Source organism: Triturus cristatus, chromosome 6 (genome assembly GCF_964204655.1).
Source record: "Triturus cristatus chromosome 6, aTriCri1.1, whole genome shotgun sequence".
Taxonomy (NCBI): Eukaryota; Metazoa; Chordata; class Amphibia; order Caudata; family Salamandridae; genus Triturus; species Triturus cristatus.
Window position 1 is genome coordinate 1,485,416,203 of NC_140589.1, and position 26,445 is coordinate 1,485,442,647.

A 26,445-nucleotide genomic window follows, 5' to 3' on the forward strand; every position below is an offset into this window, starting at 1 on the left:
CGCAAGGGCATATGGCCCCCACACTATCTAGATCGGGAATCCTGAACGGAGGGGGGCGGCCACGATCAGTGGAAAGATGCAAAGGTGGTAAATGGCATAAGACAGACACAGTATTACATCTCCTACCAGCAGTCTGCACTCGTGTTAGCATCCTGGCAAACACCCCTGAATTGAACCATACAAACACACCGAGTCAACACAGCAATTCATGTTTAATGCACTACACTGGATGTCGAAGCATGTCAAAGGGGGATGCAATCTTTCCAATCAAATCATTATGGCTAGCAGAGTCGCGTGGGTGGGTAACTCCATCAAAACACTCAGCGGGGACTGCATAATAATACATTTTAAGCTAGCGCGCAACCAAGATGGCCGCGTAGGCACAGGGCTCCCGAGGGCCTCCGCAACCTCCCACGTCTATCCTGAATATATCCTGATTCTATCGACAGGCTTCTACAGGCGAACATAAGCGGAGGTGATACCCGTTGTTCAAACTTAAATCGGACTTCAGGAACCGGGATAGCATCGACTTCAAGTTGGCGTACCCCACAGTTTCAGTTTCGGTTTCGGGTCTCCTCGCTGAAACTGGCTGAGGGACCCTGGATTGTCAGCGACACATCGATAGTGGGAAGATTGGGAATCCTGCCTGGATCTTGGACTACATTTCGTGATCGCCGAGGCTCATTGGATCGGCTGTCCGGGGATTACTAATCGTGTTGGTGGACGACAACCTTGGTGGCCCTCAGACAATGGCGGCTAGATTGGACGGAGATAAACAAAAATCCAAGACGACTAGGCGGGGAGGTTATACCCAAGCTAATAACATGGACCGTTATGCTCAGTCAAAAGGATCCCCTAGTGGACTGCGTAAGTCACCGGAGAGACCCAAGGATGGCCCGGGATCGTCCACAGAATTAACATTGCAGGACGTCATGGGTGCCATCGACGAGATGAAAGCTGCGGTTGGTCAGCAATGCGACACCTTGGCCCATAAATTGGACACTATTTTGATCGACGTTAATCTAGTCAGAGCGGACCTTTCAAAAACGAATGAAAAGGTCAAATCCTTGGGTCTGAAAACGTTGAGCCTGACAACGGATGTGTCCGACCTGCAAACCGAGGTCCGTACTCTGCGGACATCCAATGACTTATTTGACCGTCGGCTGGAGGATTTTGAAAGTAGGGCTCGACGGAATAATGTGCGCATAATAGGGGTGCCGGAGAAATCGGAGGTACCTGCGGCCGACCTCTTCGTGGAAGACCTCGTGATCAACCATCTTGCACTCAAAGGATTGAGTAAATTTTTTGCGGTCGAGCGGGCCCATAGAGTTCCGGGTGGTAAGCCGAAAACGGGCGCTCCCCCACGGCCTATCATTGCCAGAATTTTCAATTTTAGGGACAGGGACGCTATCCTGCAGGCCTCGAGGGTGAGTGGGCCGACGAAGTTTGAGAACACTAATATCAGCTTCTACCCGGACTTTACACAAATCGGTCCAAAAGCAGAGACAGGGGTTCATGGGTGTTAAACGGTGACTGAGAGACTTGGAGCTGAAATATGCGATGCTCTTTCCGGCCAGGTTGCGTGTTGAGTTTGAGGATCGGTCACATTTCGTCGATCGGCCGGAGGGACAGACTGAGGAGAACAGAGTGGGCTTGGCGGGGCAGGAATAGACTCTTGGTTCCCGGTGACTGAACACTGCGATGACACTTCCATACTTTGGTTCGATGTTTCTATTCAGTGCCTTATTCTTGAATGCCCGGGGGTTGTGGGGTGCTTAGTGAGGCTCTTTCCTCCTCTGGGGTTTCTTTTTGTAGATTAGTTAATGCTAGGGCGACAGGCACACTGCAAGTTGGGGGGGGGGGGGGCTACATGGGCTCACGCAGGGGTGCAGGGAGGGGGGAGTTGTAACGGAAACGTTGGTGGGGAGGGGGGGGCCGGGGAATGGTTGAATGTTTCACAAGGCAACGCAACGCTCTACGACTGGTGGTCGGGGTCGTGTTCTCTGGGGCGAGGGGGTTGTGCACGAGGTTGGGATGGGGGTAGGGGATTGAGAGTACTCTCATGGAATGTGAATGGATTGGGGGACAGGATTGAAACGTGGGGTAGTGCTGCAGTTTTTGAAACTGCTTTCGCCGGACATGGTCTTTCTGCAGGAAACGCATCTAATTGGGAACTCTTGCCATGCTATGAATAGGCGGGGATATCGTCTCGCTGTCCACTCCGGTTTCACTTCTGGCTCGAGGGGGGTGGGCATCTTGGTTAGAGCCTCTCTCCCGTTGGAGGTGGACGATATGATTCATGATGACAGAGGGCGGTATGCTGCACTCGTCGGACGATGGGAGGGCAGAACTGTCTCGCAAGTTTGTTTATGTCCCACCAGGATTGCAGACTGTAACATTTGCTGATTTGGGACGTCTGGTCTTGGGACTCCCGGGGGGGTTCTGGTGATGGGGGGCGATTTTAATTCTGTCGTATCCGGTAGAGCGGATCGTCACCCTCCCAGGGATCTCCCTGGGGCACAGACCTGGCTGAGTGGGTTTATAGATACCCTCGGACTGATAGACTGATGGAGATTAATGCACCCGGGACAGGCGCAATACACTTTCCACTCAGGGGCGCATGGCAGTCTCTCGAAACTTGATTATGTCCTTATGCCGGCGGCCCAAGCTGTGATGGTTAGGGAAGTAAGACATCTGGCCCGGGGTATTTCTGATCACTCCCCACTACTGTTGCACATGGAGGTCACCCCCGGGGCTGAGGGGAGGGTAGCACCGATTAACCCTTGGTACCTGCGTAATCCTAAAATCCGGGCTGAACTGGTCAAGTCTCTCGAACACTATTTCAATGACAATGTGAGGTCAGCATCATCTGCTGTCTCGTTGTGGGAAGCCTTCAAAACAGTAATCCGTCGGCAAGCCCTTTCTCTAATTTCCCACACCAAGAAAAGCAAGATTGAGGAGGTGGTTCGCCTTGAAAACGAAATAGCCGAGTTGGAGGGGGACCTGGAGCTGGGTGTTACGAATGATAAGTTGCACGTTCTCAGTCTCAAGCAGCTTGACTATAGAGCGTTGGTCACCGATGCCGCCAAAGTGATGAGTAGAGAGCAGCAAGGGCGCTTATACGATGTGGGGGATAAGGCTGGAAAATTGATTGCATGGTTGGACAAGAAAGAGAGAGCGAGTCGAGTGGTACCGGTTATTGAGAGAGCGGCTGGCGTGCGTGTGACTGACCCTGTGGAAATTGTTGAATGTTTCGCGGCTTATTTCCGCGAAGTATATTCTCCAGTCTCAGATCGCCCTGAGGATGACTCTCATCTATAGCTGAGAGATATTGCGTTGCCATCTTTGTCGGAGGAGGATAGGATACTGATGGATGCGACGTTGTCGCCTGATGGGATTGCTTTGGCCATTCGCTCGGTCGCTTCCAGCAAGGCCATGGGTCCTAATGGCCTTCCCATCGAACTGTATAAACTGCGCCCGGACAAGATGGTGCCTCATCTACGCGAAATGTTTCTTGAAGCACGAGAAGTGGGCTCCCTCCCCTATGATCAGCGTCTTGCTACAATAGTCGTGATTCACAAGGAGGGGAAGTCGCGGGATCGATGTATCTCTTACAGACCCATCTCACTGTTAAACGCTGAGCCCAAAATTCTGGCTAAGGTTTTAGCTAATCGTCTGGTTAGGGTCGTTGGCGACTTGATCCATCCGCATCAGTCCGGTTTCATACCTCACCGTAACACGGCTCTGAACCTGAGGCGTCTTCATGGAGTGCTCGCCAGAGCGGCGTACATACGTGAGCCGGCCATTTTGGCGTCTTTGGATGCAACAATGGCGTTTGATACTCTAGAATGGCCGTATCTTTGGGCGGCGCTCGCGAAATTTGGTTTTGGCCCCGGGTTTATCGGTTGGGTAAAGTTGTTGTATGATGAACCGTTGGCTCAGGTGGTAGTGAATGGCAGAGTGTCGACACCCTTTGTGTTGGGAAGAGGCACGCGGCAGGGTTGTCCGTTGTCACCCCTCCTCTTCGCACTTGCCTTGGAACCTCTGGCTGCCTGGCTACGATGGGAGCCCTCATTGCGGGGCATCAGGTGGACGCCTGAATTTGAGGACCGCATCTCTCTTTATGCGGATGACATTCTCCTGTACCTCACATTTACCCGGCAGTCTTTAATAGTATTAGTTGATGTTCTAAACTCATTTGGTCGTAACTCCGGCTTGGTCATTAACTGGACTAAGTCATGCGTCTACGTTCTCTCAGGTGATGCTCCTCCCCTTCCGCGTGGCTGCCCTATCCAGATTTCGCAGTCGGGGTTTAAATACTTGGGAGTCTTCATAACATTAGACCCTGTGGCCCGTTATGAGCGGAACTTACTCCCCCCCACTTCAACGACTAAAGGCCGACGTTTCGGGTTGGCGACGGCTTCCGCTTTCGCCGCTCGGACGTGCGGCGTTGTTTAAAATGATGTCGCTATCACGATTCCTGTATGCACTACAAAACACACTTGACGTTATACCGGCCTGCTATTTCCGTGAGGTGGAGAGTTTGCAGAGGCAATTGTTCTGGGACGGGCGATCGCGAATCGCTCTCACAAAATTGACGCTCCCTTGGTATGATGGGGGTATTGCACTCCCAGATATCAAGCGATATTATTGGGCGTCCCAATTGGCGGCGGTGAATCACGGGATGTACGGACCGGCCCTGAACCCGGCGTTTGAGATGGATAAAATGTTATTGCCTGGTGGGGTTTACAATAGGGCACTCTATTCGAAGTCTCCCGGTGTGCAGTTGACAGGCCCAACAAAGATAGCAGTACGTGTGTGGCATGCTGCGAATGCTGCGATGGGATGGAAGGACCGCCTGACTCGAGCGACTCCGCTGTATGCTTCAGAAAGGCTGGGCTGTTTGTGGAAAACAAAAGGATTTGAGAAATGGGATAGGATTGGCACATGTAAGGTGAGTGATTTTTGGGTGAAAGGGAAGTTTAAAACGTTTGAAATGCTGAAAGTGGAATATAAGCTGAATGATAGGGAGTACTTCCGGTATGCTCAGGTCCGCCATGCGTTGTGCTCGGTTTTCCCTGATGTTATTGCTATCCTGGAAAATTCCCCACTGGAGGACAGGGTGCTAGATGGTTACGTGCTTGACAGCACAATCTCCTTGATTTATAAAAAGCTTATAAACGGCCGGGCGGACCTGTTAACCCACCTGAGGGAGGTCTGGGTAGCTGACTGTTTGGAATTAGATGATGAGGACTGGGTATCGGCGGTAGCCTCCCCGAGGGAGGTGGCAATTCCGGCCCGCCTTCGGCTCGTACAACTGAAGATACTCCATAGAGTGTATGTCACGGGACCCCGGCTGATGCGCATGGGTTTTTCCATGGATGGATTGTGTAAGCGTGGCTGTGGTTTGCTGGGTACTTTCCTTCACGTCATATGGGAATGTCCTGAGGTGGCTCGCTTTTGGAATCGGGTGCATGCGGTAATGGAAGAGGTCACACATGTTGCTCTGTTACCAGAAGCTAGGAGGTGTCTGCTGAACGTGTGGGAGCCAAATGATTATAATGTGGCACAGACGCAGTGGGCGACTTTGGGGAATATGGTGGCTAAACGCAACATCGCACAGTTATGGGGTTCCCAGAGGTCACCCACGGTCTCGGTATGGAAGGAGAATATGGACTGGGGCATGTTTAGAGAAAAGACGGTGTATGTGGCGAGAGGCAAGCCTAGGAAATGGACTAAGGTGTGGGGTCCGTGGAATTCTTATCGCGGAGACATCTGCGCCCCTCCTCTGGCAGTAGTATTGGATGTTCCTTTGTCCCCCTAGCTGAACATTCCTAATTTGCTATGTTATGAGTGTGATACAGTTTGACTTTTCCTCTGCTCCCAGGCCCCCCCCCCCCATCTCTGTCACAGACCATTTATGATCATTATATAAAGTGGAATTTCCTACCCCAGGGTGCACATACTGATACTTACAATTCTTATTGCCTTGTTTGTGTGAAATGTTAATAAGTTTTAAATTGAAAGATGAAACCGTCTTTAATACTGTTATGCGACTACAACCGCTGCCTTCACTCAGAGTGCTGATGGACTAACGGGATCTTTTGATTGACATGTATGTATAACGGTGAAATAACACATCTCGTACTAATTAGCGGCCGGCCCAAGTGGGTGTAGGCCCATGTCTGTAACTCTTTGAAGTCAAATAAAGGTTTCTTTTAAAAAGAATTTTTTTTAAAAAAATACATTTTAATGACAATCATCTGGTGAGGCACTTGCTGAATATACTTCCTGACCATCCTTCTACCGGTACACAGATTCATGCATTACCACTAGGCTTTTTTTATAGACCTCTAGGCCAAAATAAAAAGGGAACAAGGACATGGAAGCATTTTCAAGCCTCCCTTTTCTTACCATCAACATAAGAGTCTAAACACCTTTCCAATACACAAAAGCAATCGTTTTGCTGTCTTGAAAGGCCTTGAAGCCGGCGATTGACGGGGAGGGGTGATAGGGTGGTCTGACAGGCCCTCACATGCCCCGTAGTTAACCCTCTGAAGACCCCTCAACCTACAAAGGACACCGGTAATGACTCAGTAAAAATAATAACCTGGAATATAGCAGGGCATAGGTCGAAAATGGATGACACTGAATGGTTTAGGCATATAACTTCCTTCAACCTACTTTGTCTACAGGAAACCTGGGACACTGGGCCAACCCATATAACGGATTTGCTCCTTCCATACTCCAGCGATCTCTTTGAGAGCAGGTAGAGCGAGAGGGGGCATTCTAACTCTGATCAGAAACACCTTAGACTTAGTTCTTGGTTTCTATAATGAGTCCCCATATTATCACCTTTTGGTGGGTGAAGGCTTTGAAGGGAGCGATGTGCTGCTAATTAACTATTATAATAATTTTGAGGATGAGACGTCATGGGTGGCCGACTCACCTGAGAAGGTGATTGAAGCAACCCTGAAAGCCCAACTAAAATGAAAAGAAAGACATGGCTCCTTGTCGAGGAGAATTCCCATACCACTCATAGTGAGAAAGAACGGTATAGTCTTCAAATGGGCCAAAATCAACAAGGACAAATTGATTACTCTGAATCAAGAAGGAATGTTCTGTCTTGGTCCGTTTTTGGATCCCACCAGAGTAGTGCTAGCCTTTGAGACAATCCTGGGAGAAGTGAGAATTAACTAAACATATTCAGTGCCACGCACAGTGTTGTCCTCCAACTCCTCCTCAGAACCTCGTTGGTTCGATGCAGTCTGCACCAAGGCACTAAATAACCTCCACACAGCCCTTAGGTAAAATCAAAGAGACAAGGATTTAGTCTGGCGTCTACGACATCTATACAAAGAAACCAGATAGGCTACGCGGAGATCCTTGAAGGAGGAGACATGGGAAAATCTCCAACATGCAGCATCCTCAAACGACCCTAGGGAGTTCTGGGCTCTAGTCAATACTCCATTTTTGAAACAGGGTACAGACCCTAATCTAGAAATCCATGTCGACGAAGACACCTGGGCGGAATACTTCCTCAAAATATTTGGGGCTCCCCATGTAGATAGAGAACCAGTCTCCAATGATGATCTAGCTGACCCTTTACCTACCTTAATATTCACCCAGGTTAAATACGAATAGCTGCAGTGCAGCATTGCTTAGGTCCTTAGCCCTGGTGGAGCTCCTATAGACTTCTTTTTTTGAAAATTCGGATCTTTGGGCACCTTTGATAACAAAGGTTTTTAACGCTTTTGTGGTGGTGGGGCCACCAGAATCTTGGGAAAAGACAATCATTATTCCCATTCACAAAAAAAGGAGACAAATCCTTGCCAAAAAATTATAGGCCCATTTCTTTTTTGGATAGGACAGTTATTACTGAACAGATTACAGGAGTGGGCCACAGGGAAAAATATCCTAATTCCTGTGCAGTATGGATTTAAGAAAGGGAAAGGGACACTGGACCAATGCCTAAACTTGAATCTGATTATAGCCAAATACACAACAGCCGAAAAGGTTAAGATCTATATGGCGTTTATGGACCTATCAGAAGCCTCCGACTGCGTCTCCCATTATCATCTATGGAGAATTATGAAGGAGATGGTCATAGATGAGACAATAACATTATTTATACGTCAGCTGTATTCCCAAGCTTCGGCGTGCGTTCGGTATGGAACCAGGGGGAATGCACAAGGCAGTTTCCCATTAACAAGGGAGTCAGACAGGGGTGCGTCCTCATTCCCTTTCTATCTTCCATTCACACAAATGGTGTGGAAGCAGCCCTCTTAGATTCTACATCAGATGTCCCTATGGTGAATCAAATCTGTACCCCAATTTGTAATCTATGCAGATGATGCAGTGCTAATCGCCCTGACTGGTGTGGCACTGCAAAAACTCAGAGGAGTATGTCTCATTCATGACAACGTTGGATCTCCAAGTCAATGAATCAAAAACCTTTATCTTGGTGACAAGCACACTGCTTTAAAAAGAAAGAAGAAAAAAAATCCAAAAACAAAAACGCCATCCTTTCACATAGCGGGGCACAAAGTTGAAATCACAGAAACCTTCTCCTATCTAGGGGTCCTGTTCGATTGAACGACCATGTGGTCAAATATGGTAGCTAATAGATCGAATAAAGTGAATTGAATCAAATCAAACAATAAAACTTTACTGACTGAATACTTGTATAAATTCTTTGCAAATCAAACAATAGTCATCTCAACTATTGTTCTAGGAAGAAATCTGCATTTCTTGTTAAACTACATTGAAGTAAACATTACATGCCGCATAACTCTTGTAGTATCCTGTGTAAACTGCATTGGGGATGACGTCTCGGACGCCAAAAATGTACTCATGTTTGGATTAGAAAACTACCATGCACTCATTCACTGCAAATGCATTCACCGTACAATAGCAAATGACCTTTTTCACATTAGCTGTAATGATGACGATCTATGTTACTTCTCAGCTGGCAAAAAAGTCATTATATTTTTAAAAACCTCAATGGCTAACTCTTGAATACATGTACACCTCCACTGATTTGATGAATCATACACTCTGTTGAAAATCCGCCAAGCCACTGTTGTTCATTGAACACAAAAAAAGCCTCAATACATCTTCATGCAGGGAAAGAAGGAAAATTGCTTTATATGTAGAACAAAACACAGATGTGATGGTGCACCCTTGCTCAATCTGCAAAGTGTTTAGAGAAAATCATGAATATATTGTCGAACACATAAATCAATATCTAGCCAATAAGTCAAGAAAACTGCTAACATTGTATTTGTTTCCATCCAGTGCTAAATGACAGCCATCTGAACTGAGCATTATAATATGTTTTGTTGTTTACACTGCTCCCACACAACAAACACACTCCAACATTCAACAGAACACATTAGAAAGAATATCCTTCATATAAAGCACGATCTTAATGCTCAATAAGATGGTTAAGTTCAGATCATGTACTGATTACCAAGGAATCAGCAAAATCATTGCTAAAGACCCTAAAGAAAATTAGCCTTTAACAATAATTAGTAATCGTTTGAAGCCAGTTTATGGCAGGAAGGTCTTTACTAAATTAGATCTAAATGTGACGCTTGCTCTGTTTTCTGTCGAAGATGTTGTTGAATTGAAGACATTGTTTTGGATTCCTTTGGGGATTTTGAATATGGAACATTGCACATTTGGGCTATGTGAAGCCTTGGTGGTTTTCTGGAGATTCCTTGACAACTTATTTTCTGGCTTCTACAACCAAAATGTGGTTGTTCACCTTAGTGATGTCCTGAGCATTCAAGCACAACTGCGGTAAGGTTATACTAGCCACTACAACATTAGATGTCCTGTAAGCTGGAGAAGAGAAAGTTTTCATAAACGTTTGACTGATTATTACATATATAAGGCGGTTTATTGATTCTCACAAGCTGGAAGTAGTTTTTGACCAGCCTTACCCAACATCAGTGAGAGACCCAATAGTTTCTTGGATTCTCAAATTTGTATTGTCAATTTATGTAAAACACAATTTTCCAACGACATCATGACTGTCACAGGGAAAGAGAACATGAAGAATGAGTTCCATTGGAATGGAGGAGCAGAAACTTGCATGAATATTCAACAAAACTACTGCTCTTTGCCAGCCAGAAACAGTGAAGAAAATGTAATTTCTTATTGATACAGATACATTAGCCTAGGCTACTACAGGTAGAGGATGATTACCACTTGGAACACCCGTTTTAATCTCTTACAAACCTTGGCAATTTGTGAACACCATTACTCAGGTGTTGGTATAGAACTCTGAGCCATGAAATAGGTTTCTCAGAGTGGAAACATCTACTCATGGGGATTGAAAACCCTTTGAATTCCATACTCACTACCAGAACTTACAAGACCACAGCAATGTTCAATGTTGTAAATTTGGTTTGCCAACTGCGACTCAGCTCTCTTGCATTGTCATTTTGCTTACCATTCGTGGGTTTGATTCACTTCTTCGAAAGAGTCAGGGAAACGCCTTGATTAATGCTGCCTAAGGAATTCAAAGCCTTGAAAATCAAAGCATTCTGGACATTAAAGAAAGGTCATTATTATTGACAGCAGGAACGACTGATTCAAATACGAGAACTACAAGAGAAGTATTGGCAGTGTATTACAATACTTTTATTGTAGTTCATCAGCGAGCAAAGATCACATTGAATCATAATCTGCATCCATTTGCGGGTTTTTCTGTGCAGGTCAACGCAGAAAAATAATTTAAAGAATGTATTCTCTATGCTCAACACAAGTCTCTGCACCTAAAGCCCTTTTGATACTCTTGATACAACGTCACTAAAATCCTGGAATACCAGGCTCACTAAGTTCATTGCTGACCTTTTAACAAAGATAAAACCGCTGAGAACATTCATCAAGATAAGAAGACTGTGAAAGAGAATATCTATCTGCTTAGAATACCAGAACCAGTATATGCTTGGTTGGCTTCTCATTGCTGGCCCCTCATTTACCACCAAGCTCAGTTCTGCATTCTTTTTTTTTTTTTTTTTTTTTTTTGAAAAACCTTTATTTAAAAATCAGGACACAGCTATTCAGCCGACAACCCGGAGGTTCGGCAGCATCGATAATTAATAACAGTGATGCGTCCCCAGTAAAGTACAAAGAGAAGTGCAAAGGTTCAATTTTAAACAAACACAAAAAGCACAGCAAACCCCAGCAAGGCAAGAACATTAAAAACCATGGTGAGAGCCCCCAGGGGAGGCCGGACCCCACTCATCTACCAGTTACAAGATAGTGTAAGGAGGAAGAGGGGGGACAGCAGAGGCCCAAATAGTTCATAAACCAGACTGTGCTGGAAAGAAGGTCAGGGGGAAAGCTGTTCCTCGGGCGGTTCCAGGTCAGGGGCAAGACATATTCCCCCCCCCTGTATTGATTCCACCGCCCCCAGATGGCGTGCCACTTCCGGGGGCGGCCTCTAGAGCAATAGACTGTCTTCTCCCTAAACATGCTCCAGTCCATGTTCTCTTTCCACGCAGTCAGTGTGGGGGGGCCCCGAGGAGCCCCACAATCGCGCGATATCCCTCTTAGCGACCATGTTACCCAGTGTCACCCATTGGGTCCGCGCCTCATCGAGGTCGGTGGGTCCCCAGATATTCAGGAGACAGCACCGCGCCTCCGGCTGCAGAGCAATGCCTGTCACCTCCCCCATTACTGCATGGACTCCCCTCCAGAATTCCACAATGACACCACACTCCCAAATGATGTGCAGGAAAGTACCCACCATACCACACCCCCTCCTGCACAGGCCGTCCTCCGAGAACCCCATGTGGACCAGCCTTGGCCCCGTCACATACACTCGGTGCAGTATTTTAAGCTGCACCAGCCTCAGGCGCGACGGGATCGCAACCTCCTTAGGGGAAGAAACAGCTGACTGCCAATCCTCATCATCTAACTCGAGGCCATCCCTAGTCCACTGGTCCCTCAGCCCCATAAGCATGTCCGCCCGGACGTTTATAAGCTTCTTATATATGAGCGAGATCGTGCTCTCGGGCATATGGCCATCAAGGACCCGGTCCTCCAAGGGAGAGGACTCAGGCACCTTCTCACCCTCCACGAGGACTGATCGGAGGGCGTGGCGCATCTGAATATATCTGAAATACTCGGAGGGCCCCAGCTCATACTCAGTCTGCAACTCCTCAAAGGACTTCACCTTCCCCTTATGCAGCACATTACCCACCCTGGAGATGCCAATCAGGTCCCACTTATCAAAGCCTTTTGAATGCCAAAGCCTTCCCAATCTCTCCGATTCAAACAACGGGGTAGCGAGGGTGAGCTTATCCTTCCAGCCCAGCGAGTCAGTTGCCATCTTCCACACCCGCACTGCCACAGCGGTGGGCCCCGTGAGGGACGAGTCTAGGGATCGCGAGTACAACGCCCTGTAATAGTTACCACCACGCAGCAACCACCTGTCCATGGCATACCCAGGGCTGAGAGCAGGGCCATAAAGCCCATGATTGATCGCGCTCAGCTGTGTGGCCCAATAGTACCGACGGATATCTGGGAGCGCAATGCCCCCGTCGTACCATGGAAGCGTCAGCTTTGCAATAGCAATTCGCGGCCGCCCATCCCACAGCAACGTCCGTTGGAGGCCTTCGACCTCCCGAAAGTATTTGGCCGGCACCCAATCCAAGGTATTCTGTAAGGCGTAGAGAAAGCGGGGGAGAGACATCATTTTGAACAGGGCCGCACGCCCAACGAGGGAGAGCGGCAGCCTCCGCCAACCTTCAACATCGCGCCTCAGGCGTGCCAGGGGGGGGGGGAACAGATTCTTCTCATAGCGCACAGCAGAGTCCACGGAGATAAAGATCCCCAAGTACACGAAACCCTGCTGGGTGATCTGTATCGAACATGTTCTAGGGATCGGTGGAACCTCGCCACTAAGAACATACAAGTACGATTTGCTCCAATTGATGACGAGACCCGAGTTCCTACCAAAAGATGTGAGTACGTCACAGACCACTATAAGTGACTTCTTGGGTGAGGCAAGATACAACAGGATATCATCGGCATAGAGCGAAATACGGTCCTCGTGTTCAGGCGACCACCGAAGGCCCCGTATATCCGGGTGCCAACGTATCCACGCAGCCAGCGGCTCAAGGGCGAGGGCGAACAACAGAGGCGACAGGGGGCAGCCCTGCCGAGTACCCCTTCCAAGCTGAAACGGAGTCGACGCCCGACCATTCACCACAACACTAGCTAGCGGCCCCTCGTACAGCAACCTCACCCAGCTCACAAAACCGCGGCCAAAGCCGAACTTGGCCAGCACGGCCCACAAGTATGCCCACTCCACCGTGTCAAAGGCCATCGTGGCATCAAGAGACGCCACAATAGCCGGTTCACGCAACGTGCCCGCCCTGGCGATTACGCCATGAAGACGCCTAAGATTCAGCGCTGTGTTTCGGTGCGGGATGAAGCCGGATTGATCCGGGTGGACTAAGTCGCCAAGTACCCTAATCAAACGGGTCGCCAGGAGTTTAGCCAGTATTTTCGGCTCCGCGTTAAGAAGTGAAATAGGCCGATATGAGGCGCACTTATCGCGGGGTTTACCCTCTTTGTGTATGACCACAATCGACGCCAGTCGCTGATCCAACGGGAGGGCCCCACCCCCCCGCGCCTCCAAAAACATGGCGCGCAGGTGAGGGGCGACCCTATCCGGGAACAGCTTGTACAGGTCGATCGGCAAGCCGTTCGGTCTCGAGGCCTTACCCGAGTTTAACGCGCGGATAGCCCCCGCCACCTCGTCGACCGTTATGTCACCATCTAGATCGTCCCCATCTATAGCAGAGAGGCAGGGCAACTCGATATCACGGAGGAGGTCACACGAGTCCTCGGGTGGCCTATCCGACGCAGAGGCATAAACCTTACAGAAATAGTCCGAGAAGCTCTTTACAATCCCCTCAGGTTCCACAATCGCCTCTCCCCTCTCTCCCGTCAACTCTGGCACCACTCTATTGACCCGTTCTTTTTTGTCCAGCCACGCCAGGAGTTTCCCTGCCTTATCACCAACATCATACAGTCGGCCCTGCTGTTCCCTACTGAGGGTCTTAGCGGCGTTCGTCACCAGGTCTTTATACTCAGTTTGCTTCAAACAAAGCTCATGCAGTGAGGACTCTGTAACCTCCTCCTCCATCGCTCCCTCCAGAGCCGCGATCTCCTCCTCCACCTGCAGAATCTCACCATCTCTACGCCTCTTGGCAGCCACTACTAGAGAGAGGGCTTCCCCCCGAAGCACGGTCTTAAAAGCTTCCCACAGCGACACTGCCGAGTCAACGGTTCCCTGATTGTCCTTGAAAAAAATTTCTACCTTCTTTACCAGGGCGCTGCGCATCTTGGGGTCTCGGAAATACCAAGGGTTGATAGGGGCCACCCTTCCTCCTCCCTCCCGACCTAGATCCAGCCGGATCCACACTGGCGAGTGGTCAGATATACCGCGCGCCATGTGCCTCGCCTCGGATACCAACGAGGCATGCGCGGCCAGAGTGAGCAGGTAATCAATCCTGGAGAGGCTACCATGTGCCCCGGAGTGGAACGTGTACTGGCTCTGTGTGGGGTGCCGGAGCCGCCAGCAGTCTATCAGACCAAGCGTGTCTAGGAAGTCTGGAAGCCATTTCTGAGCCCCCCCTGTGTCTCTGGGCGGGTATCTATCCAGCAGGCCGGAGCAAACGGCGTTGAAGTCCCCTCCCACCACAAGCATTCCCCCCGGGAGATCCAGCAGGGCCCTACCCAGATCTGCAAAAGTGGAGGCCTGCAGGGCCGGCGGGACATAAACAGAAACTAAAACCACAGTCCGTCCTTCCCACCGCCCCGCCACCGCCACAAACCTCCCCCTATCATCAACAATGGTGGAGTCCACCTCAAATGGCAACGAAGCTCTAACTAGGATGCCCACACCCCTGGACCCAGATGAGAATCCTGAATGTGCAATGAATTTATACCCCTTCCTATTCAGGGCATAGCACGTATTTCCTATAAGATGCGTCTCCTGCAGCAGGGCAACATCCGGCATTGATCGTTTCAAAAATTGCAAAACAATCCCCCGCTTAATGCGATCCCCCAACCCATTAACATTCCAGCTTATAACACTTAAGCCCCTACCCCCCATCCTCAAACGGAAAGAGGCCCACCCCACACCCGAGGAGCCACCATGGAACAGCCCTGGATATAAGCATCATGCCTTGCAGAAATAAACCCCCCAACAACAACCCCAAAATCCCTAAAACTCCCCCCACCCTGCACCCCTGCTGCAGCTTACAAAGCCCCCCCAACTTGCAGTGTGCCTGTCGCCCTACAAAAACAAAAAGTCTACAAAAAGTACCCTAAGGGAGGAAAAGAGCAACCCTCGTCCTCCCGCAACCCTCCACAGTTACTGCACTCTATGCAAGTCTTCAAGTATAGTCAAATCAAGTCAGACCGGCTCCGAGATGTCAGCCCTGCCCATCCCGGCCACTGTCTCCATCCTCGGCTGTGTCGTCCCCCGTCCGTCGCCGGGGCAAAGCGTCCAGCCATTCGTCGGCCATAACAGGAGAGTCAAAAAAGAATGTCCGATCGTCGTGCACCACCCGCAGTCTGGCAGGGAAGAGCATGGCATACTTCAGGTCTCTTTCCCGGAGCCGCCGCTTCACCCCCAGGAAGCCCTGTCTCTGCCTCTGCACCTGCTGGGTGAAGTCCGGATAGAAATTCACCGACGCGTTCTGGAAGGGGACCGGGCCCGTCACCCTCGATGCTTGCAGAATAGCGTCCCGATCTCGAAAGTGAAAGAGCCGGGCCACGATCGGCCTCGGCGGGGCACCCGCCTTAGGCCTCCCGCCCGGCACTCTATGGGCCCTTTCCACCGCAAAGAACTTCCCAAGGCCCTTGGGCTTCAGATGATTAAGGACCAAGTCCTCAACAAGCAGGTCAACCGAAGCCTCATCCGAGGACTCCGGGACCCCGATAACGCGCACATTGTTGAGTTCTGCATTCTTAATCGAATCAACCGTCATGTTTCTTTCTCAGTTACACCCAGTGTGAAAAACACACCCTGTTTTTCCAACTCAAGCCTGTTGAAGATTCCCATTTTTATTTGGAGGCCTCTCAACCATCTGTTAATATTGGTACATAGCAAAACTCAATATGAATAGTGTCTTGGCGACAAAAGGAGCCTTCAAATAACCACAAAAAACACATTGGCGATCCACACTGTAAACAAGTGTTTGCATGTGGAATATAAACAGAAACAGACAGCAAGGGGTATGGAACGGTCAACAATGAACAATTAATGTGTTAAAAAGCAACAAAATGTTTTGTCATCCTGGAGGTTATTTCACAAACAGTATTAAAAGAACAAAGTGCACAATATTTCACACACATGCTAAGTGCATAAAGAGTTCACAGGGTATGAACAAGTAGCAAATACAAAAATAAAAGTGAGTATCAGTACGACAATTATATATTTATGTATAAACTTTATTTCCAAGAATAAATCTTATTGAAATAAAAAACATTACACATTTACAATTATAAAAATAATTTATGAAATACACAAAAGTTAGACAAAAATGTTCTTCTCTATCTGTACAGATTAAACATTGGATTCCAAAAGGTCTGATCTGTTAATTCAATATTCACCTCAGGCCAGTATCACAAAAACTTTATCTTCTATCAAAATTAATTTTGTAATCAATACTACATCAAAATTAATTCATATGTATCAACATAAGATAGTTTGCAAGCGCAGTTACAATATCAACATGCTTCATAGAGCATAAAGCAACCAGGGTTTCATTTTGTCTTCTTATGTCATCCTTTAACACAGGGTGGAGTACCTTTTTCCTCTCACTCAGATGTAAACGTAGATCAGTAACTGAATATTTTGTGTTAAAAACACAAAACAATGGCCATTATTTTCTAAAACTTTACTTTTGAAGCCTAGGATTCTCCACCCTGGAACGAAACCCAGCCAGAATCGGAGAATTGTATTCCTTATCCTTCTATCTGGGATCTTGGACAGATGAGGAAAGGTTTCAGTGTCACCAAGAATACAATACGTATGAACTACAGATGGCCTCTTAAATAGAACCCATCCCAAGATACTGAAGATTCCCGTACCCGATCTTTGACATCAGGCATCTGAACTTCAGTGACAAGAATATGGATTCCTAGTTTTGAATTTGCTGAAACTTTGCAGAGAAGATGCAAGAATTCATCTGGACATGACTATATATGTGAAAGCGCTATAGAGGAAAGTTTTTACTTAGTGCCATATCTTTTAATAGACAAATGAAATCTCGGCGCCCATGTTCGAGCTAGTAATGGTCAAAGAATCAAACCACAATTCAGGCTGGATTGTTTGTATCATTGTATTTTTTTAGGATTCCCAAGAAGGTTTTTTTTAAACAAACTGCCTCTAAGCACTCCCAATCAACATCCTAGTCAAGTGTTAATATCTCTGCTCCGTAGAGTGCCTGTGGCATAAGCTTACCTATAAATGCCAACCCATTAAGCGGGGGGGGAGCAAAACTTTTCAAAGCATTTACAGTAGTCTGAAAAGAAACTTGCTATATACCTGTTCCACTTTGGATTACAAATGAATATAATGCCTAAATACCTGCACTCAATAACCTGCTCAAAGGGAACAACATTTAGATGCCAAGAGAATTTCAGAATTATTTTAATTCCCAATTAGAAACGAAGGTCATAAAGACAGTGTAGGAAAGTAGGATCTGCTTTTATGATCACCCCCACTTTTTCCTTGATGTAATGCTATTTCTGACTAGTCTAACAGGGATCCTGCTAATCAGGACCCCAGTCTCTGTGCTTTCGCCCGTAAATTTGTTTGGTAAGTACTTAGGTACATTCCAGATTGGACACTGGTGTCCACTTGTCAATCCCTAGTATATGGTACTAAGGTAACCAGAACATAGGTACACCAGGGGTCCCCTATGGGCTAAAGCAAGCATTATGCGACCCACAGGAGACCACTCAATTTGTCACTACAGGCCTGCCATTGCAGCCTGTGTAAGCTGGTACTAGCACCACTTACGAAAGATATAGGTTTCCCTATATCTAATGTCACTGCACTTAAAACCTATAAGCCCCCCCTAGAGCAGGCCTTTCAATCCTGAAGGCAGGGTGCTTGGTTCTAAGTGTGAGAGTGCCCCTGCATGAGCAGGACACCCCTACGACCTATGGAGTCCATTCTCCCGGGTTGCAAGTGAGATAGCCATATGACATATAGAGGTGCACCACGTCATTACGCAGTGATCATCTCGAAACTGGCTGAAACAAATCCTATCATATTCGGTATCAAACATGGTGGAATCAAACCCCCACACCGTAAACGGTTTGAGAGGTATGATTCCATGGACCGTAAAGCTCCTTTGGGAGGACCACGGCGCTCCAGTCACCAGCCTTCCAGAACCAGACAGCAAGCTAGGGCTACTGCCCGCCACAGACCCGTTTCTGCCCTCCTGCTGCTGAACCAAGTTCGGGCAGAACAATAGGTATACTGTCACAGGGAGGTGTGACCACCTCCAAGACAGGTTTAGTGTTTTAGGGCACAGTGGAAGCGCTTGCCAGCGTCACATAGTCTGCGTGCAGGGCACACTTGGTGCCCTCCATGCATAGTCCAGTTCAAACCAGTTCAGGGAGCAGTTAACTCCCGCTCTGACGCGAACCAAGACCAGTATCCCTTGTCGAAGCCACAAGAACCGAACCCCTGTGCACCACGTCGACTTGCAGTTGCAAAGGCTTGTTGGCTTCCATCCACCAAGATCTTCGGGCTTCAAGTAGCCCCCACCTCAAGCATCTCCAGTGACCAAGATCTTCATCCTCAGCACATCGTCTTGCATCGTGGGCTTGCATCTTTGGTGAGCTGCTCGAGGTCCTCTTGCGACTCCAGTGCCTCCGGCCTGTGGTCCTCTTGAGGGTCATCTTCGTATTCTTTGGGCTCCCCTGATTGCTCAGGGCCTGCCCCGACTCCTCTGCTTGTGGTTAGTCTTCCGGACCTTGCTGGTCCTGACATTGCACCTTCCTCCACTTCCACGTTGGTTGCAGTTGCCAAGGCTTGTTGGTGCTCCCGCTGGACTCCTCAACTCTCGACATCCGACGTGGGACAGCTCGGGTACGGCTCCTGGTCTTCCACAGTGTCACCTGGTCCATACAGCTGCAGTTCTAAGGTCACCGTCAGCTCCCCTGCAACACCCAACTTCGGAGAGCATTTGTCTTCCGTGCCTCCTGGTCACTCCTGAAGGGCATAGACTCTGTCCCCTCTGCTTGCAGGTTCTTCACATCTTGAATCTACCTTTGGGTGGACACTTTTGTCTTCTCCAGCAGAGGCATCTTCCTGAAGTTCTCCATTGGGTTCGACAGTGGTTTCCGATGCCACTTCACACCTAGGCACCCAGCTTCCCTGGTGTAGGTACCCTGGTTCCTAGGGTATCCACGGATGGGGTGGCTCTCCAACCTTCCGTCTTCCACAGGGTTTATTCAGGGTCCACTGGGAAGGGTCCTTCTTTAAAATTGCAACCGCGACTTACCCATTGACTTTCATTGAGCCCGTGGTCGTGTTCCCACTCTGCACACTGCCTCTGTGGGGTTCCTGGTTCCTTACCTTGGGTGGTTCTTGGATCCCCAGCACTTCTACGTCTTCTGGGTACAGTCTTGACTTGAGTCGTGGTTCGTATACCACTATTTAATATATGGTTCGGTCTCCCCCTGGTGGCCACTGTGTATTTCGTGCTACCTACCGGTTTCTGTTGAAAAGTATTGTGTGCATTGTGTATATCTCTGGCGAGGAAATATTTGATTATGTTTGCGAGTGTCATATAATAAATACATATTATTATAAATACACTGTGTGATTCTTTTTCACTTAATCTATACCCATGTTTGGGTAAAACAAGCTGCTTTACACTCCTTTGGGACTAAGCCTGAAGGGTGCGCTCCACAGCTACTAAGCTTTCTAAAGTTGTCTAAGACCACTAAAATCACCATAAGGGTTGTCTGGATTGGTGCAAGGTGCCCACTTACATAAGTGTACACCATATACTAAGCCAGCTTCTCACAGACAGCATCTCTAATGGAAAGAACATTCTCTAAAAAAAAGTGGACAGAGCTCTGTGCGGAAAGCGAAAGTCTCTGGCTCACTCCCAAAAACAGGGGTTTCTATATACATTTTATGGATAGGTAATAATCAAAATACTGGATGGGGGAAAACAACTGAAGACAAGTGCCTAATTTTCACATCGCTCATTGCCACCGCATAAAGAAGGAATGATAGCACTTTATATATCTAAAATGACTTGTCCAAAACTATCGGCCTGATTTATATCTTGGGAGATCCTGTCCCACCGTTGCTTTTTCAATGGTTATCCTGACCACTGACTTGACGGCCCACCCGCCCAATTTAGATGTTGGCGGGCCATGGGCGAAAGACCACCACAGTTCCACCGCCTTTGCCAGGAATTTTTTCCCACATCAACAGGGCCGCAGCCAGAAGCGGCTGATGGCAGGACTCCAGCCAAGAGTCCCACCGAGCTGATTACAATGTGCCTTTCAGCCGAGGTAACTGTGGAGGGAAGACCACCAAACTCAAGTAGGCGGAATGGAAGAAAAAGAGGTGAAATGTTAACTTTTTTCGTTTTCCCACTTCTGTTTCCGTCTTGAAACCCATTGTCCAGGTCCTTCCAGTGCTGCTGCTACTTCACCACGACACACACCAACACCACTGTCGCCGGAAATTTAAGGTAGGCTTCTGTATCACTTGTCTCACTATGAATCACGTTTGCTTTCTCCTCGTGTATTTTAACATTGCTCTTGCTTGCAATTTTTGTATGTATCATGCATATGTGTTCATCTTACAACTAAGTCCTTCTGAGCCATGACAGTTGATTCCCCCTTAACCAGCAATACCTCCTGCAGTGGCACTGCTTGTGTTTTATTTCCTAATGCAGAGGGCTTTCAGTAGGTTTAAAGTGTGAATCTCAACCAAAGGCATGGACTGTATTGCATATGATTTTTAAAATCCACCACAGAGAAGAAACGGTTGCCATCATACACTACATACAGAAGGAGAGCTTGAAAGTAATGCAAACACCAGCAATACCTGTCAGCAGTGGCTCCATACTTAAACAAAAAATACAAAGCTCCAAAAGGCTACTCCTGCATGTCTAGAGGCGCATCTGTGGACTGGCTTCGTAATGCAAATTACAAATAGACGGGCCCAAAATCTGTCCACATCCATCATGGATCCTCTTGACAAGGAAGGCAGATGCATAGACAACAGCCAAGAGAGTGTCTGCCATTGCTGCATCTTCAATAATGACAGTGAATTCTTTAGTCATTTTAGGAATGTCTGATATGGTCCTACATTGGCCCTTTTCAAGATGTCAGCCCAGTGGACACCTTTGCTTTAGCAAAATCTATTCTGGGGAGCGGAAAAAAAACTGTGGCAATCAACTGGTTCGAGTCTCAGCAAAGACGCTGAACATCCTGTGATTCTGGGCAAATCTCCCCATGCCTAACAGAAAAGAATGCATCCTCATGTAACGCAACTGGTGCTATGTAAAGCGCTCTGATACCAGATACCTTCGTATCAAGTTCGCGCTATATAAAACAAATAAATAAAAATATATGTAGTAAGATAATGAAGAGTAGTACATCCCTTTCTCCACTCCACCATGGACCTTACTCCATCAAGACTCCACCGCCAAAACACCTCCAGCACAAAGGGAACATCTAAATCGGCTCTGCGCAACCCTGCCGGCCTGACAGCAACAGAGTACTGTTGACCAGCAGAGAAGACTGCCGACAGCTTGACTGAGTACTTGGAGCCGCAGCGGGACCATGGCAATTCCCCCAAGATCTAAATCAGGCACTTAGGCACACACTTTTCAAACTATGCTCACTATCTAATCTATCCATGTGATAAACTCTACGAAATACCAAAGCCAAGTAACATGTGCCAACCCAATTTCTCTACAAATTTAAATAAGTCGTTTACCCACAGGCATTATAAATTCCCCTCAAAACAGGTTCCCCAACTAACAAATAGTATCCACTGAAATCATAAATTCTCATTTTCATTCTCTCTCGCCCACAAATTCTACCTTACTTACCTTTGAAGAACTAAGCCTTACCATACATGACTCATTTCGCCTCTCTTGCTTTATTCTCAATCTAGGATGTAAACCCAACAAACTGCATTCCTCTTACTCTTTCATCTGTTCTAATGCAAACTTCTGTTCTTTCCAGGTCCTCACAACTTTTTCTTCTCTCATTGTATTCGCTAATAAAATGATGCTCCTCACTACTCAAAAGACTCACATAACCTCGATCAGTATTAATATTCATACTTGTTTAGTTTTCTATCACTCACATAAATGCACTATAATGTCTCTCTTATCTTGCCTAATAGGCAAATCCTCTAAAGGCACATTAAAATCAGTCAAATAAGGAGAAAGAATGTTATCATGGTTAAAAATCTTAATATAGGTGGCGTGGTTATGCCGAGCAGCAAGATGGTCGCTCGCTAGAGTGCTCTGCCAGCCGCACCTAATATCCGCATATTATCCAATCAGACTTGGGGGCAATCTTGTCTGAATTCCACTGCCATGATCACCTAAAACAACTCGCCCGGTTACAGTTGGTGGAGAAACGCGCGCCACCAGCGAATGTGAGATCATTGCGCGGATTGGGCCTGCTGCGTTGAGGGCCGAGCTGCGGAGCACTCCGGGTTGTTTGAGGTGGGCGCCATGCGCTGCCCGGAGTGGACTGAGCTGGTGCTTGCCGTGTCTGTGGTCCGGTCTGCCCGTGGTGCTGCAAGGGCGGATGGGCGTGCTGTTGGATGTGGCCTACATGACCTGGGGCTCTAAGGCATTCGATTCGGCACTGTGGCAGAGAGGGCCACCGGTGAGGAGCGAGCTGGCGACCATGACCATAGAAATTGTTGATTGCAAAAATAGTAGGTAGCCACACTTACAGAACGCCAGATGGATCTGCGATTATGGTTTCTGATTTGTTCCTTTTAAATAGAGTGGTGCCTCACGTCCTGAGCTGTTGCCAGGTGAGGTGAGGAGTGCACCCGTACATTGACGGGTAAGCGCATATATATATTCTTTTATTATTTGCTAATGGCATACACTAATAGGTATGTCATATATACATTAATATATAATGATGTCAATAAGATGTCACGGCAGGGCACATTATCACAGTACAAGTTTTGAATTTAATTGTTTTGATCCCACTGTGTCATAGTTTGATGTCAATGTGTGTTTGTTTTTCTTCACAGGTGTCGTCTGTTTTCCCTGTGACATCTATTCAAATCTTAAAAGCACAGGATCATGTAGGTTGTATTGAATCCAACCACATATATTGAATCATTGGACACTTGTGTGTGTATATATATATATTTTTTACACAAATTTTTGCAGTATCGATAAAATATCTAGGTCCTGAGGAAGGCAGAGATCAAATCTTGAGCAACGCGGCTGAAACATGTAGACCTGTTTTTTCGGACTGAGGCAGCGATTTGCTCTAAGCTGCACGCACACTGGTTTTATATTTGACACCAGGATATACCATATTAAAGTTCTTTTTCTTCCTAGTGGACAATTTTAAATCACTTTATCACCTCACGCACTGCAACCATCACCCAAAACAATATCTATATTGCTTTGCCTCTAGTGGATTCTAGGAGATCCTAGATTTGAACACTGAAAACAACTGTGAGCTCCTCCCTCCTAGGGAGGGGGATGTAGCCCTTGGTTGCACTATGTTTTGCAACCAAGAAGAGATGCCAGATGATGAAGCATGCTACCTCAGTGGGTGATGGGATTCCGTCCTCTTTAAAGGACCCCCCTCAAAACTAAGAGGGATGTATTAACTTGTACTATATGTGCTCTCCAGCTTGTTGTAGCTGAGCTAGACCTGCGGATTCTCTTGGAATGGTAGGAACACCTGAAGGGTGGAGCTTCCGCTATAGCAACCAAAAGCCATTGATTGTATTGGACGATTACCTCTGGAACAAACCAAGGCAGCACAAGCATAAGGGAGTTAACCTCATGGTCCAGCAATTCAAATAAGATAACACGTTTTCCTAAGAGCTGTGTTTTGTCACTCGTGTCATTTCCTCCATTGTAAATATATGAATGAAAAACAAGCTATTCACCCACGGAGTTCTAATCCCTATATTTCCCAGTGTTTCTACTCTTTAAATGTTTGAAAGGATGTGGTGTGAAGGGCAGAGCGCTGATTTTAAACCTAGGAAGCTAGATTCTACTCTCTGCATCGGCTCATCATCACGTGATTCTCCTCGTGCCTAAAAAATTAAATTGTCTTTATGCAATTTAACTGCTACTCATGTAAAAAGGGCCAATACCATTGGGCCGAGTTTGCGCTGTAAAAAACTGTGGCGTTTATTATTTTTTAATTAGCTCAATTATATTTTTAAAAAGTATATTATAAAATGTTTTTACAGACTTAAACCGATCAGACATTATTCACAGCATGGATAAAGTATCTCAGCAAAATGTCCCTCTTTTCCTAAAAAACAAAAAATTATAATAGCTTTGTAGTAGCCTAATTCTCCAGTCCTTCAATTCTATGATCGTCAGGTCACCAACAAGTCACAGTTTAATTTTTTTTAATTTAACTTTTGATCTTGTAATTTCCACAAAAGGTAGTCAGTGCTGGAAAGAACACCTACAAAACTGTTGACATTGCAGTAGCATTGATAACAAAGAGCTTGTGTTGCATGAATGCTTATTGTGTATAGTGTTTATAGTTTTGTAAGACCGTGTGAGGGAGGTGTAGTTGTGCATTTTATATCTTAATTAGGTGCAGGTGTTTCCAAGCTACACAATACAAGTATACAATTGCTCATTCTATCACTTTACTACATTACAGGGACACAATTGCTTTGCTATAATTCAGATAAAGTGTCTCTCAAAGTCTCACGCTTCAAGGCCTGAAATGTCACACGTACGCATGCTAAAAACCATGAAAATGCCACACATAAGCAAACTGAAAACTTGGCAGCTATTTTTCCCTCGTCTTCATTTAATGATTATGCTAGCGAGAAACGGTCACTCATAGTTGTTGAATGTCACTTATAATTACACTGAAATTATGAAAATGTCACACCACATAAGCAATCTGAAACCTTGTCATCTATGCCCTGATAGAATGTGGAATCACAAATACAGTATGCTCAAACGCATGGTGTAAGGAAACGTAGCCAGTATTTTTCTCAAACATTAGCAGCAATCTTACTCCCCAGTCAGCAGGGGTAGACAGGAAACAAGAATCAGCCTTCGTAAAAATGTTGACACCAGCTCACGCTGCTGTGACTGGAATGGGTCCAATGTGTTATGCCATCCTCCACAGTAAGCAGCCCCTTGGCATGCAGCACAAAGGGGATTTGCCACAGTGGCAAAAATACAAAGCACTTATGCAGACATGCCAACATTTTAGGAGGGCACGGAAGTGGGAGATTTTAAAATAGAAATCGGGACAATGTAATTTCCCCATTGAATTTGATTTACATTTGCGCCGGCCATCTCTTCACTTACTAGTTATACTAATATCATCCCTTCTCACATAGGTTCAGTAAATGTGACCTTTTGTCCGGAATCTGTGATCTGAATTTGAACTCTTTCCTGAATTTTAATCAGTACTAAGAATTTGCCTACATGGCAGGAGGTCACTATAAAGACAACCACCTGAGCGACAGGAAACTGTCACTTACGAGACAACTTACCGATACATCAAATCTTCTCAGCCCTTGAAGAGGCATGACCTGTCTTTTAAAACAAAATTGTCAAGGCTAGGCACCATCCCGTTAACTTTACAGCACTTACAAAACAGTCAAAATTGAGACACCATCAACAATCTCCAAACCCATACTTACAAGGACCGGCCGTGAACGCAGCTGCATCTCCGCACCCAGTTGCTAATCTTTTAACAAATGTAATTTGTCCTTAAATTTAGCACTTCCGGGTCGCATAACACTGTCCACGGTTAAACACATTGACGGATGCGTCCAGGAGTGTTCATTTGTAAGGTAAGCTAGGATTGGAGCATTGACGGCACTGTTAACCAACCCGAGTGAGCCTTTCAAGACTTCCAATCGCTGATTGGCTATGGAATCCGCACTTGTCTGCTGCCGAGTCCTTTACAGTCGGCATGAACTGTTTAAGAGGAAGATTGGTTTAGTTGGAGTTCCGTCTGATCTGATTAACAGAGAGCCCCGAGGGAGAGCAGAGCCTGCGCCTATGCATGAGCGGTCCAGTGAACGTTTTGGCAGTGGTTGAAGTAGGAGGGATCTGAGGGCACAACGTGCCCATACTTTAAGAACAACAGTTCTACTACTTTTGTAACAGGACAACCGTCCCGGACGGTTAATTCCGACAGTTAAAATGTTTC

At 46.9% G+C, this 26,445-nt stretch overlaps 1 protein-coding gene across 1 annotated transcript in view; it reads right to left on the minus strand.

The window, feature by feature from the left end:
- Window positions 1-26,074, minus strand: part of MTIF2 (mitochondrial translational initiation factor 2) — a 285,890-nt gene extending 259,816 nt beyond the window's left edge. The window contains exon 1 of the mRNA XM_085612606.1: window positions 25,931-26,074. The gene's annotated coding sequence lies outside the window, so the exon portion shown is untranslated. The remainder of the gene's footprint in view (window positions 1-25,930) is intronic.
- Between the last annotated feature and the right edge of the window lie 371 nt (window positions 26,075-26,445).